This window comes from Schistocerca nitens, chromosome 2 (assembly GCF_023898315.1).
Source record: "Schistocerca nitens isolate TAMUIC-IGC-003100 chromosome 2, iqSchNite1.1, whole genome shotgun sequence".
Taxonomy (NCBI): domain Eukaryota; kingdom Metazoa; phylum Arthropoda; class Insecta; order Orthoptera; family Acrididae; genus Schistocerca; species Schistocerca nitens.
In genome coordinates this window covers 725631888-725646241 of record NC_064615.1, presented here as the reverse complement: position 1 = coordinate 725646241, position 14354 = coordinate 725631888, and the positions used below count along the sequence as shown (strand labels likewise).

Here is a 14354-nt window from a genome sequence, read left to right as displayed (position 1 = left end):
GTGTACATGTTGCTTACCTCACGTTTTAGCACAACGGTGGTTACCCAAGTGTACTACAACTTTGTTATGTGCACAGTAAAAAGAGTAGGGGTCAGTGTAGAGAAACTGCCACAGGTCGTCACACATGCAGATTATCGTGACATGACCTCTGTGTAAGGGTTTTACAGTTAGAATTCTAGAGCTGCTGTTCACGAAAACAAATGACGATTTCCTAATCACAAAGTTCCAGATTGGCAGATTGAGCGAGCTTAGTACTATTCCCTTTGTACGTGTTGTATCTCAATGTCCCAACCAACAAGGCCTTAGTGAAGTTAAGAACATTTTGAAATGGTAAAACTCAACCCCACTACCAGCTCTACAGGAATTGATGCACAGCTTGGTATTCCACAAACGTTAGTGATGAGCACAGTAAATGAGCATGGTCTGCATCCAAATCAATGGCAGAGTGTGCAACAATCATTAACAAAGGAAGCTGTATTCCGCCAATGCGCCAATGGTTCAAATGGCTCTGAGCACTATGGGACTTAACATCTATGGTCATCAGTCCCCTAGAACATAGACCTACTTAAACCTAACTAACCTAAGGCCATCACACAACACCCAGTCATCACGAGGCAGAGAAAATCCCTGACCCCACCGGGAATCGAACCCGGGAACCCGGGCGCGGGAAGCGAGAACGCTACCGCACGACCACGAACTGCGGACTATTCCGCCAATGAAAGCTGTGTTCTACGTAAGAGCATTTTGTTCACTGATAAGTCAACATTTATCCGCAGTGGCATCAATTACACCTGAACCTCTCAAGTGTGGGCAGATAAAAATCTGCATCTTACTGTGAAAACAAATTTTCAACGATATTTCTCTGTGATCATGTGGTGCGGTATTACTGATGACGAACTCACCAGTCCAGTTGTTTTACAGAACTGTCTTAATGGAGTACGGTATCTTCATTTCCTTCAAAATGTGTTACCAGAATAGTTGGAGGATACTCCTTAGGCAACAGGACGTCGTACGTATCTTCAGCATGACGGAGCTCATGTGCATTCTGTACAGGCAGTGACACAGTACCTCGCTGAAACGTATCCTGGATGTTGAATCATTTGTCGTCGAGTTGTTTTTTAGCCACGGAGGTCGCCGATTTTACTCCATTAGATTACTGTTTGTGCGGTTAGCTTAAGAGCGAAGGCTCCAAGCGCAAAGCGGACACAAAGGAGAAACTTCTGGCTTGTGTTATACATGCGTGTGTTCAAGTAAATAACCGTTAAGCTCAGATCAGCAGTACAGCAGCTGTCTACAAAAGCTGCAAAATTCCATGGCAATTGACAGTGGACTTTTTGAACATCTTTGTGAGGAAATGCGGAAACTTGAATAAAACGTTAGGTCCCAATGTTTTGTGTACTATCGCCTACATTTGTCCTGTTCCCCACTGTTTTGACTAGTTTCCTCGAAAACCCTTAGCAACAGGACATATGTTCATCTGAGGTTTTTTGTTCAGAATCACTAACATTATCACCCCTCAAAGCACGTACTTTTCCTCCTGATTCACCCTGTATTGGGGCGGGAGAGTTTTGGGAAAAATGGTCGATTGACATTGTAACTTTTGGTCACTTAGTTTATCATCTCGTGATGAATGTTAGTTTGGTGATGCTGAGTAACCAATGTACAAGGTTTCAGTTATGGTGGTAGAAGACATTATTATCACCAATGTTAAACCAGTTGAACTAGTGGAGTCAAAATGAAAGGATGGTGACTGTTGTTCTGTACGTAATTACTAGACTATCCAGGTTCATTATTTACCGTCTCTTAAACCTCTCATACAGCGAAAGCTTATGATATGACACCGTCGATCTCTATATTCATCTCCATACCCATCCGTAACAACATAAACACAATTGCATTGCACTATAAATTATCAACGCAATAATGGTACATGCTTTCCAGACTACAACGAAGACAAGGCACAAGACAACCCTTATCCCTGTATTTCATTATGTACCATGAATCCATTAAAATGGCTCACAATGTTTCTGTTTATTATTTATTGTACAGATTACATTCTTTTCTCTCAACTGAATCATGGTTTTGATTTTTTAACACGCAGTAGTACATTATTCCTTATAATACCTCCTTCGTCTCTTTGGCGAGAAGAATCCTTGGTCTAGTGTGGTTTGGAATAAACGGTGTACAAATCAGATGAGAAATTGCTACGTTGGCGCAGTAAATAACAGTTGGGCGCTTTAATTCACGCCTTTAGGCTGGGCCCACAGTGGAAACTCACAGCAAACACGGCCCACCACGCCGTTCTAATCGCCGCCGTCGGCCCATGTTTGACTTCCGTATTTCGTGGCCGGCATGAGAAAATACCGTGCGAACGATGAGTCAGCTCCTTCGAACGAATTGTCCCTCGATACGCTTTGGCACTCCAGTGGCTTTGAAAGTTCCCAAAGTCAGACAACCTATGACAGCACGGCAAATGTTTCGTACCCAATTACCACGGTTTTCTAAAGAAAGTCAGCACTTTTTTAAGAATCTGGTACTGTTAAATTGAACAAACTGGGGCCTTTTTCCGAAAATGACGCGTCTAAAAGTATAATTAATACACTCCTGGAAATGGAAAAAAGAACACATTGACACCGGTGTGTCAGACCCACCATACTTGCTCCGGACACTGCGAGAGGGCTGTACAAGCAATGATCACACGCACGGCACAGCGGACACACCAGGAACCGCGGTGTTGGCCGTCGAATGGCGCTAGCTGCGCAGCATTTGTGCACCGCCGCCGTCAGTGTCAGCCAGTTTGCCGTGGCATGCGGAGCTCCATCGCAGTCTTTAACACTGGTAGCAAGCCGCGACAGCGTGGACGTGAACCGTATGTGCAGTTGACGGACTTTGAGCGAGGGCGTATAGTGGGCATGCGGGAGGCCGGGTGGACGTACCGCCGAATTGCTCAACACGTGGGGCGTGAGGTCTCCACAGTACATCGATGTTGTCGCCAGTGGTCGGCGGAAGGTGCACGTGCCCGTCGACCTGGGACCGGACCGCAGCGACGCACGGATGCACGCCAAGACCGTAGGATCCTACGCAGTGCCGTAGGGGACCGCACCGCCACTTCCCAGCAAATTAGGGACACTGTTGCTCCTGGGGTATCGGCGAGGACCATTCGCAACCGTCTCCATGAAGCTGGGCTACGGTCCCGCACACCGTTAGGCCGTCTTCCGCTCACGCCCCAACATCGTGCAGCCCGCCTCCAGTGGTGTCGCGACAGGCGTGAATGGAGGGACGAATGGAGACGTGTCGTCTTCAGCGATGAGAGTCGCTTCTGCCTTGGTGCCAATGATGGTCGTATGCGTGTTTGGCGCCGTGCAGGTGAGCGCCACAATCAGGACTGCATACGACCGAGGCACACAGGGCCAACACCCGGCATCATGGTGTGGGGAGCGATCTCCTACACCGGCCGTACACCACTGGTGATCGTCGAGGGGACACTGAATAGTGCACGGTACATCCAAACCGTCATCGAACCCATCGTTCTACCATTCCTAGACCGGCAAGGGAACTTGCTGTTCCAACAGGACAATGCACGTCCGCATGTATCCCGTGCCACCCAACGTGCTCTAGAAGGTGTAAGTCAACTACCCTGGCCAGCAAGATCTCCGGATCTGTCCCCCATTGAGCATGTTTGGGACTGGATGAAGCGTCGTCTCACGCGGTCTGCACGTCCAGCACGAACGCTGGTCCAACTGAGGCGCCAGGTGGAAATGGCATGGCAAGCCGTTCCACAGGACTACATCCAGCATCTCTACGATCGTCTCCATGGGAGAATAGCAGCCTGCATTGCTGCGAAAGGTGGATATACACTGTACTAGTGCCGACATTGTGCATGCTCTGTTGCCTGTGTCTATGTGCCTGTGGTTCTGTCAGTGTGATCATGTGATGTATCTGACCCCAGGAATGTGTCAATAAAGTTTCCCCTTCCTGGGACAATGAATTCACGGTGTTCTTATTTCAATTTCCAGGAGTGTACATGCAGGTCTAAAATTCAAATATATATCCCAAAATTCCTGGTTTATTGCCTTCAGTTCAAAGTATTACAGCGAAAAGAGTAGTAAAGTTTTAACGTACCTTTTGTTGGTTGCGTCGAGAAAACGTACTAATATACATTCAACTGCTGGACTGTTCGCTCTTTTGAATATGGACATATCACTATCAAAATTGTTTTCGACCTCTGTGTGGTCCAAATGAATATTTTACAGTGACTTTTGTATCAGTAAACTATTGCGAAAATAAATTGCAACAGCACAAACGCAATTTTGATTATGTTTAACTACATGAAACACAAACGATGCTTCCGTAGCTATCCCTTTTTCTTCGTCTGTACTTCCATGAGGCGTGAAATAAGAACTTACCTCCAGCTGCGTTTCCGAGGCCAACTCATGTGCTGCACTGCTTGTTGTTTTTTAACGTCATTTTTGCCTTCTTGAGACATACTAACACATGATAAGCGCACAGTACAGTAAGAATTATAATCATCTTTGCTAAGCCCTGAGTCAACCTTACATCATTCATTATTAAACTTAATTTTTAATCTCAACTTTTACTTCTTTTTCGGAAATAGTACTACATAAGTTCAACTGACTGGTGGCGAATCCATTTACAAAAATAGTTTCATCATCATCACAAGTCGTTGTGCACATTGTTAAGTGTCGTGATCCCAAAACCAAGCGTCTCCATCCCGGACGGTTACCAGCTTCTCTTGGAGCCTGCTGAAGAGGTAGACTGGAGATTTGATTTGATCTATCCACCTGGTCGCTGCTCTTCCTCTCAATCTCGTGCCATCGATATTCCCTTACACGATTATTTTGTTTAGATTTTCTTTATTTCTTCTCACAATATGGCCAAAGAACTAGAGAATGTTTTGACTGACACGAGAAGAAAGGAGCCTGGAGATGCTGAGTTGCTCAATAAAGGACAAATTTGTTCTTCTTTCGATCCATTTTATATGCAGCATCCTGCGCCAGCACCAAAGCTGGAATGCATCAATACGATCTCTCTGGCCTCAAGCGTCCAAGTTTCGCAACCACAAATAAGTCGGAAAACACGAATGTTTAAACAAGCTGGATCTTTGTGGTATTCGTTACCGCTGTGTTCTGCCAATAATGGTGAGCTTCTTTATAGCCACTCGCCCTAGCGTGATCCGTCTTCGTATCTCTTCTTCACAGCTTTACGTGTCGCGGATGACTGACCCAAGACAGATGAAAGAATGCATGACTTCCATTTCCTTTGAACAGCCTGTGAGTTGAACCTGTGCTCGTAGATGAGTTATCACGAGTTTGAACTTACTGAGATTGATGTGTAAACCATATGATAGACTAATGTCATTTACTTTTGTTAGTAGCTCAACAAGTTCACCTTCGATCCTGGCTCAAAGCAGGTGTCATCAGCAAATCGGAGTTGCTAACAGTTCTATCTTCATATGAGATGCCTTTAGTCCAACCATCAAGAGCGTTCCCTCTGACATGTTCTGCATGGATGCTGTTCAGTTGGGGGGATAGAACACAATCTTGTCTGACACATTTTGAGATACTGAACAAATGAGACGTCCCAGCAATTGTCTTCACAGCTGCAAGGTGATTACTGTACAGACTTCTAATCAGTGCTGTCAACTGTGGTGGGACACCTAACTTTGCAAGCACTTGTCACAACTTTTCCCAGACATCACAGCCAAAGACAAGGAAGCAGATGAAAACAGAAACACAGAAATTCAAGATTTCTAGCTTATTTGTTGTACGTTAGGAGTCTGTTTACGAATTCGTTTTCCTTCAACAAAAGCTGCTTGTACAGCGGATATGTGAGGCTGAATATACTGTTTCAGACGCCAGTTTCCAGACGTAGAGCAAATTTTTGCTCGCGTGGGATATGAGAGCAATAGTTCGGTAGTTGGAACAGTTCCCAATTGACCCCTCCTTGTGTAAGGGCATGAAGAGAGACTTCGACCAGTCCTCTGGCCACTCCCCAGTTTCTCATATACCTGTCACAATGCAGCACATCAGCACCTCTTTGCCCCATTTCTTTGATGCTCTCCCCAGATATACTGTCTAGACCGGGGGATTTAGAGTTCTTCGGATGTTGAATTGTTTTTTCTATTTCGCTGCATAAAATTGTAGGTTCTAATGTAAGTTGCTCGACTGCTTGACTGTCCGTACCGTTGTTAATTCCAGAATACAACATTTCACAATACAATTTCCTTCTCGTAACAGCGTCTTCCTTGTCTCCGACAGTGTTGCCAATCTCATCGTCTACCACTCATATACGAGCATTAATGTTACCGCTGATGCTGTTGGATTTTTTGAAATGATCACGAACTTTATTCTGATGTTCAAGGATATTTTGCACTTTGTGATCGTTCTGACGTCGTATGTAACGAGAAAACGACTCCCCTTCATTCGGTCCCATGTTTGTGATGCTGGTGCTTCCTTATCAAGACTGATGTAGATAAATTTCGGCCTTATAAGGTATCCAAATTCCTGAAGAGCGTTCTTTTTTGTGAGTCTTAGTAGTATTTCTTCGCTTTTCTTAGTGGATTTGAGCTGAATCCCATTTTCACGAACAGTAGATTGTGATCACTTCCAAAGTCAGCTCCAGGAAATTTCTTACAGTCCAAGACCGAAGTCTTCCTACGTCTTCGCACTAGGACGAAGTCAGTCTGATTTCTAAGTCTATCATCACGTTATATCCATGTGTACAGTCACCTTTGGTGATGTTGGAACATAGTGTTACAGTTAGTCATTTCGTTATTCACACAGAAACCTATTAAGTACCTGCCTCGTTCATTTCCCTCACGTAGACCATAAGTTATAAACACAGACTGTTAAGTGCGTTTCTTGGGTATTATGTCCAGTTTTAGCATTGAGGTCTCCTTGAATTATTGTCTGTTAAGGAACTTACGAAGCACGTATTCCAGTTATTCACAAAACGCCTGTCTCTCCTCGTTCTGCGCTGTAGCAGTAGGGGCATGGAGCTGAATGACGTTGCGTTTACACAGAGGAGCATTAGTTTGACAGAGATTGATTCTGTCAGTAACGAGTTCATAACCGATAACACAGTTGTTCGAATTTCTAGAAACTGTTGCAACACCATTTCTGGCTTGATCACCACTCCGTGAAAGGTACACAGTTTTCCTTTCTTGGGTCATGAAGTGTCCACTTCCTCTCCAGTGAACCTCACTAAACCCAAGAATATCCAGGTCATTCGCCTTATTTCTCATTTTACTATGGCAAATTTTCCCATCTGAAGTTGTACATGCACATTCCATGTTGCAATTATTCTTGCAGTACGCAGGGATAATTTGCACTGTGGTGTTGGCCTAACGACTACTTTCAATCCTGCTGCCCCCTCCCCCTGTTACCCTATCCCCCCTCCCCGAAGATCTGACTAGGGAATTTGAAGCGCAGTATAATTTAGAACTGAGATAAGTCACGGGTTCTTATGGGGAAATTATCAGTGGTGGTTTCACGTTGCCTTCCACCTTCAAATCCTGCCTGCTCATTGAATCAGTGTCCCGCTAGTGTTGATTACCCAATCTTCCGCTATGTTGCTTGGCTTAACGGAGGCACCACGCTAACTGGACCCTCTTGCTGAGTTCTTGAAATTCCGTATCACGCCCATTTTTTCTTGCCAGATTCTCAAGGTGTTCATAGACAGCCCACATCATTTCCAGGGCTCAAATACTTTACGAGCTGGGAGAGGCACAGTAATGACCACTAATCGTCATTTTTATCGGTCTTACTTGTTACTGAATGCGAACTGAGTATAGGTTTGCCACCTTGGCTCTGCAAGGACCAAAAAAGCTGAATTTTTATGAGAGTGGCTATTAATTTTAAAAAATGTTCAAATGGCTCTGAGCACTATGGGACCTAACTTCTGAGGTCATCAGTCCCCTAGAACCTAGAACTACTTAAACCTAACCAACCTAAGGACATCACACACATCCATGCCCGAGGCAGGATTCGAACCTGCGACCGTAGCGGTCGCGCGGTTCCAACTGTAGCGCCTAGAACCGCTCGGCCACTTCAGCCAGCCCTATTAATTTAAACACTCGCATAATGTTATTTCAAATGTTATCCGCTTTGGTGTGATTTGAATTTTTACGTACCCTAACGAGACTTGACCTGGAGTTTGATTTTCAGCTGTAAAATCGAGACAATACCGCCTAAATCTGGGTACCTGATAACCCTGATCGTAACACAAGTGCTAATGTGATAAGCGAGGAAGTTTTATTTGCACATCTATTTAAAGGAGTCGTGTTTACTTCTAGAATATGAGGGGACATAACATGCCGCCATAAAAATGTTTTTCTGAGACGTAGTATTGACAATGTAAACTCAAACAACGCATCTATACCTTCATGTTGAAGGGTTAAAAAGCTGGTGGTTGCACCATCTAGCGTCTTAGCCGCACAGAGAGTTTAAGGAAAACTTTTGCCTGCTGAACAGCATAGTGGAAGAAATCCTAACTTACAGACAGAATCGAAGGATGACAAGTTATTTGGCCCAGTTACTATAATTTCGAAAATATAACTGTGGGGGCCTGTAACAGCAATCATCTCTTAATCACAGTGTCTATTGTCATACCCTAGCGAACTTGGACTAATGAGGAAAGCCAAAACCCACTTGTGTGAAGTTTCCACTTTATTTCCATTCACCAACAGATACGTCAATCGCAATTACTTGGTTGTCACACAGCCAACATTTGCAGTAATGAATTGCATTTGGATTTCAACAGAATACTCGTACAAGAGGCATTTTCTGTTATGAACTTATTTTTCACACAGCAGAGGTTTCGGTAGGCTATTACGTCTTACTTCTTTTTAGTGATAGATCATTAGCAATATAAAATATCTGTTCTGTTTTCCTCGCAAAGCTTTTTTATTAACATATGACTGGTTTCAGCACATCATGCACCGTTATGAATAGCACGTCGATGTTAACTTCTGTATCACAACCAGCAGGCTAAAAAGATTAAAAAAATAAAATTGCTAATAGTATTGCCGTGCCTACATCCCAGTGGCTGTGTCACCATTCTTGATACTTCATTCACTAACGTGTGAAGTGTGGGGAACGTATTTAGTACTGCAGTTTTGTACCATTTTACACATCACGTTACTAGCCCAAAGTTTTAGCATAGTACTTACATTAAATGCTTCACTCGCCAATTCATCCGTCTCATGATGGAAATTTTGTTGACTGCAGAACTTCGAAATTTACTATTTGTTTGTTGTTCATGCCTCCTCAGCTGTCAACCAACCTTACGCCGCTGGCCCTCCTGGTATAGTTGCCTTTGCGACCGTATTCCCGCTAAGCCTCTGCCCGCTAATTTCCCCGACGGGAGACAATTGACACCTGATGGACTGGACGGAACGAATTAAGCCGTTGGGTGCGCCCACCTTACAATCCGTCGGTTATCGTCAGGTGCATCCCCCAACCGCCGCGCGCTGTGGCTGGGATTTTCCATACATTGAGACCTGATGACACAATCTCAAGATTTAAATGCACAGTCATCGTAGAAAAAAGTACTGTGTGTAAAATATCATTCTTCAAAGGGAAACCATCCGCGGTGGTCTCGCGGTTCTAGGCGCGCAGTCCGGAACCGTGCGACTGCTACGGTCGCAGGTTCGAATCCTGCCTCGGGCATGGATGTGTGTGATGTCCTTAGGTTAGTTAGGTTTAAGTAGTTCTAAGTTCTAGGGGACTTATGACCACAGCAGTTGAGTCCCATAGTGCTCAGAGCCATTTGAACCATTTTTTTGGAAACCATTTATTTCACTATTTGCTTTTATGTAGTGTAGAGTCATTTAAAATTACTACAGTTCTAATTGCAATATTAACTCCCTTAACCAGACCCCAATCCTGAAAAACCATTTTCGGAATGAATGGTGATAAGTAGCTCCTTGCCTCTGTGAAGCCCATCTACAAGCAGCTTTCCCATGAAGCGACAAAAGAACAACAAACAACACAGATATCCTAAATCAGGCTGTCGGAAGCACATACTGCATCCAATCTCTACCGAGTACGAGGCTGGTGAGCTACAACTGTACTATGAAACTCGATTTTTCAGAACAAACTTAAGCATGTTTTAATGCTGTCGTTTATGTTATTTGCATAACGCTTCAACAGAGTATTTTACATATTAAAGAAAAGAGAAAAAGCGTCCGACGTGGTGCCAAAAAAAAAAAAAAACCGTAGACGTACACGAAATATGCTAAATTCAAATAATGTTCTGTTCAAGCAGAGAATAAGGCAAATGATGGGATAGTTTCGGTAAGGACACCATGGTTCACTCTTTTTCTCATTCTTCTCCAGTTGAGTTAATATTCCGCCTTCAGCTCTCTCTCTTTGACAGTGCCTAAACGTCATCAGACAAAAAATGCATAAAATAATGAAAGTAGGAAGCTCTATGCCACAAGCTTAAACGCTTTCTTAAGTAAGTCGTTTTGCATAGAATGAAATTTACTTTTAATTTTCTTTTGCGCATTTATTTTGTGCAACTCTACATCAATATCTTGCGGGTAACTCCATGAGACAAGCACGCTGCACGCTTATAAGTAACATTTACTCCATTCACATTTTGCGTGCAGTAGTGTTGTATATAAGGAGAGATTTTACCTCATTCCAGAATTTATTTATTTATTATGTATTCGTGGCAGTAATTCGAAATCGTCCCACAGTATTTAAAACACATATTTTAAGGAAAAAACATCACGAAACACAGTGCTATGACTAATAGACGGTGCATCTAGTCGACATTCAGTATCATTTCGTTTATTAGGCGACATGTAGAAGCTGTCGATGCAATGACTGTGTGTGTCTTCTTTTCAGAGTTTCTGTTTGTGCACACCGTCTGCAACAGTGGTTCCCAACTTTTCCTGCCTGGTGCCCTCTACCCCACCACCCCCCACCACCCCCCACCCTCATCTATGCAGCCACAGTATATCTCATGCCCCCATCCTTATTAATTTTTTTATTTATTTGCTTCTTTCGAAGAACTTTACTTGACAGTAATCTGCAGCCCAAACTTTAGTAAAAGATGGTTTCAAATGTGTAGTAACAGAAAAGTATACTGTTTCAACTAGCTGTTCTTTCACATTCAGGGCCATTTCTTCGATCGTACGTTGCATAGTGTTGTTTAAAAGATGCATCTTGTCTGTTTCTCGTAAATGTGTCCTCCAAAAAGAATTCTAGTTGTTTTAAGTGTATGAGTTTTTTGTTTTTTGTCATTAAGACAGTAATTTCATTTGATGTCCCAATAACATACTCACTTTCCTGCTGTACTTCAGTTTCATGCGATTTAAAGTATTTCTTTTTCCAGCAAAAAACTTTTTTTTAATTTTTCAACCCCGGGTGAGCTGTTATTAGATGAGGTCCCAGACGGAAAGGCCGCAATGGGTCGTCACTGAGGACATTTCTAACATTGAGTTAAGAATGCAGAGTGCAGAGTGCAGACCGAAAAACGTGGTGTATCAACAATAACTAGGTGACGCACTAGACAAAGCTGATGTTGCTAAAACTACAAAAAATGCATTCGCTAAGATTACAAAATGTTTTACTCGTCTGCCATATGTATCTGCTTTCAGATGAGGTCTCTGCGACACCCGGCCCCTATAAATCTCTCAACCGCCCCCCCCCCCCCCCCCCCCCCCAAGGTTGGGAACTTCTGGTCTACAACATCACTTCAGAGGAAAATAAACATGAAGGGGCCATATCAGGCGGGCGCAGACGCCGTCAAGTCTATCTTCGACGACCCATCCATTGTCTAGAAAAAGTCAAGACAGGCAATAAAGTCAGCGAAGATGTGCACTATGTTCTTGAAAAATGGAATCTTTAATGTACCAGAGCGATTGCGAAAATGTTAACGTGTCACTATAAACGCACTTGACAAAATAACGATCACTCAGTATAAAGTGTACGCTGGTCGCCTTGTAGCAGCGAAGATGGTGTAACAGTGGTACCAAGAGGCTCGTTCATATGGCTCTAAGCACTATGGGACTTAACATCTGTGGTCATCAGTCCCCTAGACTTAGAACTACGTAAACCTACTTAACCTAAGGACATCACACACATCCATGCCCGAGGCAGGATTCGAACCTGCGACCGTAGCAACCCCGTGGTTCCGGACTGAAGCGCCTAGAACCGCTCGGCCACAGCGGCAGGCTACCAAGAGGTCACGTGAACCTCCACCACCGACTTAAGTTATGGCAGTAAAGTATGCGTATGTGCCTGTCGGCTGTTTGGAATTAATGCAGTAAGATGTATCGAGGGAGAGAAAGGCAGCAAGGAGCTATCGTGGTTCGGTGTACCCATCACCCAATCGTGAATGGCTGCCCGTTTCATTGATGTATCAATGCGAACTGTTGAACGTGGCTACAAGAATGTTGTACCCCTCGCACTAATGTAACATGTCGTAAGAACAGTGCTCGTAAAAACGCCCTAACCTCGGAGTCCAGAGGCGAGTGACACCCTTAGTCCATGACGATTGATGTTCGGAGTCGCGTTATTCCCTCACGGCCGTTACTCGCATCAGGTGCAGGTGGAGCAGCTCTTGGAACGAGGCGATATATTTTGGCGCCTGGACTGGCCTGCCCTTTCCCCGAAATTAAATCCCATCGTAATCAAATCCCATCGAGCACGAGTGGAGTGCGTTGGGAAGACGTACTGTAGCACGTCCATATGCACCAACAACTATCCAGAAATTGTAAACAGCGCTAAATGGAGGAATGCAAATTTCTACCACGAGAACTCCTTAACAACCTCGTAGCTAGTGTGAGAGCACGTTGTAGAACGTGCACTGCAGTCCGTGGTGCACTTCCTATTCAGAACCATGTCCCGGCTTTTGTACTGTCCGAATCACCACAATAAATAGTTGTGGCTTCAGTGTAATTTATGTTTTTGCACAAAAGTATCATTCCGTTCGTCTGATTGCGTACTTCTCTCAGTAAGATTCTGTACTATAGTGCAACAGTTCTTTCTACGTGTGGTACAGGTTTCATCCAGCTACGTTACTTGGTAGTGATACACCGTACGAAACTTACATGGGTCCTTAAGTTTTGCACACCAGTGCATCTCGTCATGGGTTGACAACACTGGTATGCCACCACTTGCCTGTACTGCGACTGGCGAGCCCTGGTGTAGAGTTGAAGCACCGTGAAATGACGTACCTGTTATCTCCCACCCAAGGTAGTTTGGCTAGATGCCCAGCGCAGTCAGAACCGTTATAACCGCCACATATTGTGAGGGTACGAGATTTTCTAGATATTTCCTAGCAAAACTTTGGAAACAAATAATTTCGTTGAGTGGAAGTGAAATCTCGTGCTAATTTTGAATCTGAATAAACAGGTTTTATTAGTAGAAGTATATGCATTTTTGTTATCCAGGATAATCGTTCAGAATATAAAGTTTTAATTATTATGTAAGAAGTCCTGTTTTGTGTGAAGATCACATAGAGGTAACTTAAAATATAAACGAATCCTAGCAATATGGCAGATCTGTGTACTAAATTTCGCACCATAGATACTCTTACATCACTCCTCAGTAGCTGAGAGGTCATCTACATTTAAGGGCTTCATAGAGGGTTCATCGAACCACCTTCACAGTAATTCTCTGTTATTCCACTCTCGAACAGCGCAGGGAGAAAACGAACACCTCTGTCTTTCGGTGCGAGCTCTGATTTCCCTCATTTTATTGCGATGATCGTTTCTTCCTATGTAGGTCGTCGTCAACAAAACGTTTTCGCATTCGAGGAAGAAGGTTACTAACTGAAATTTCTTGAGAATATCCCGCCCCAACGAAAAACGCCCTTTTTTTTAACGATTCCCGTCCCAAATCTTGTATTATGTCATTGACACTCCCTCCCCTTACAAAACGTGCTGATCTTTCTTGAACTCTCTCGATGAACTCCGTTAATCCTGTTTGGTAAGGATCTCAGACCGCGCAGCAGTACTCCAAAAGAGGACGGAGAAGCGTAGTGTAGGCAGTCTCTTTAGTAGATCTGTTACATTTCCTAAGTTTCTGAAAGTAAAACTGGGACTTTGCCTTCCCCACAACATTTTCTATGTGTTCTTTCCAATTTAAATTATTCATAATTGTAATTCCTAGATATTTAGTTGAATTTACGGGCCTTAGAATTCACTGATTTATCGTGTAATCGAAGTTTAACGGATTCCTTTTGGCACTCATGTGGATGACTTCACACTTTCCATTATTTAGTGTAGAGGGCTGCCAAGCAGAGGAATCCAGTTCGGTTCCCCGTACTGCCGAGAACTTTTCCTTGATGGGAGGACTGGTGCGGGGTGCACTCAGTCT

General features: G+C 43.8%; 1 protein-coding gene across 2 annotated transcripts in view; it reads left to right on the top strand.

Annotated features, from left to right (window-relative positions):
• LOC126234583 (sodium/hydrogen exchanger 9B2-like) overlaps window positions 1–14354 on the top strand; it is a 547662-nt gene that overhangs the window by 316765 nt on the left and 216543 nt on the right. The gene's annotated exons all lie outside the window — the stretch shown is intronic.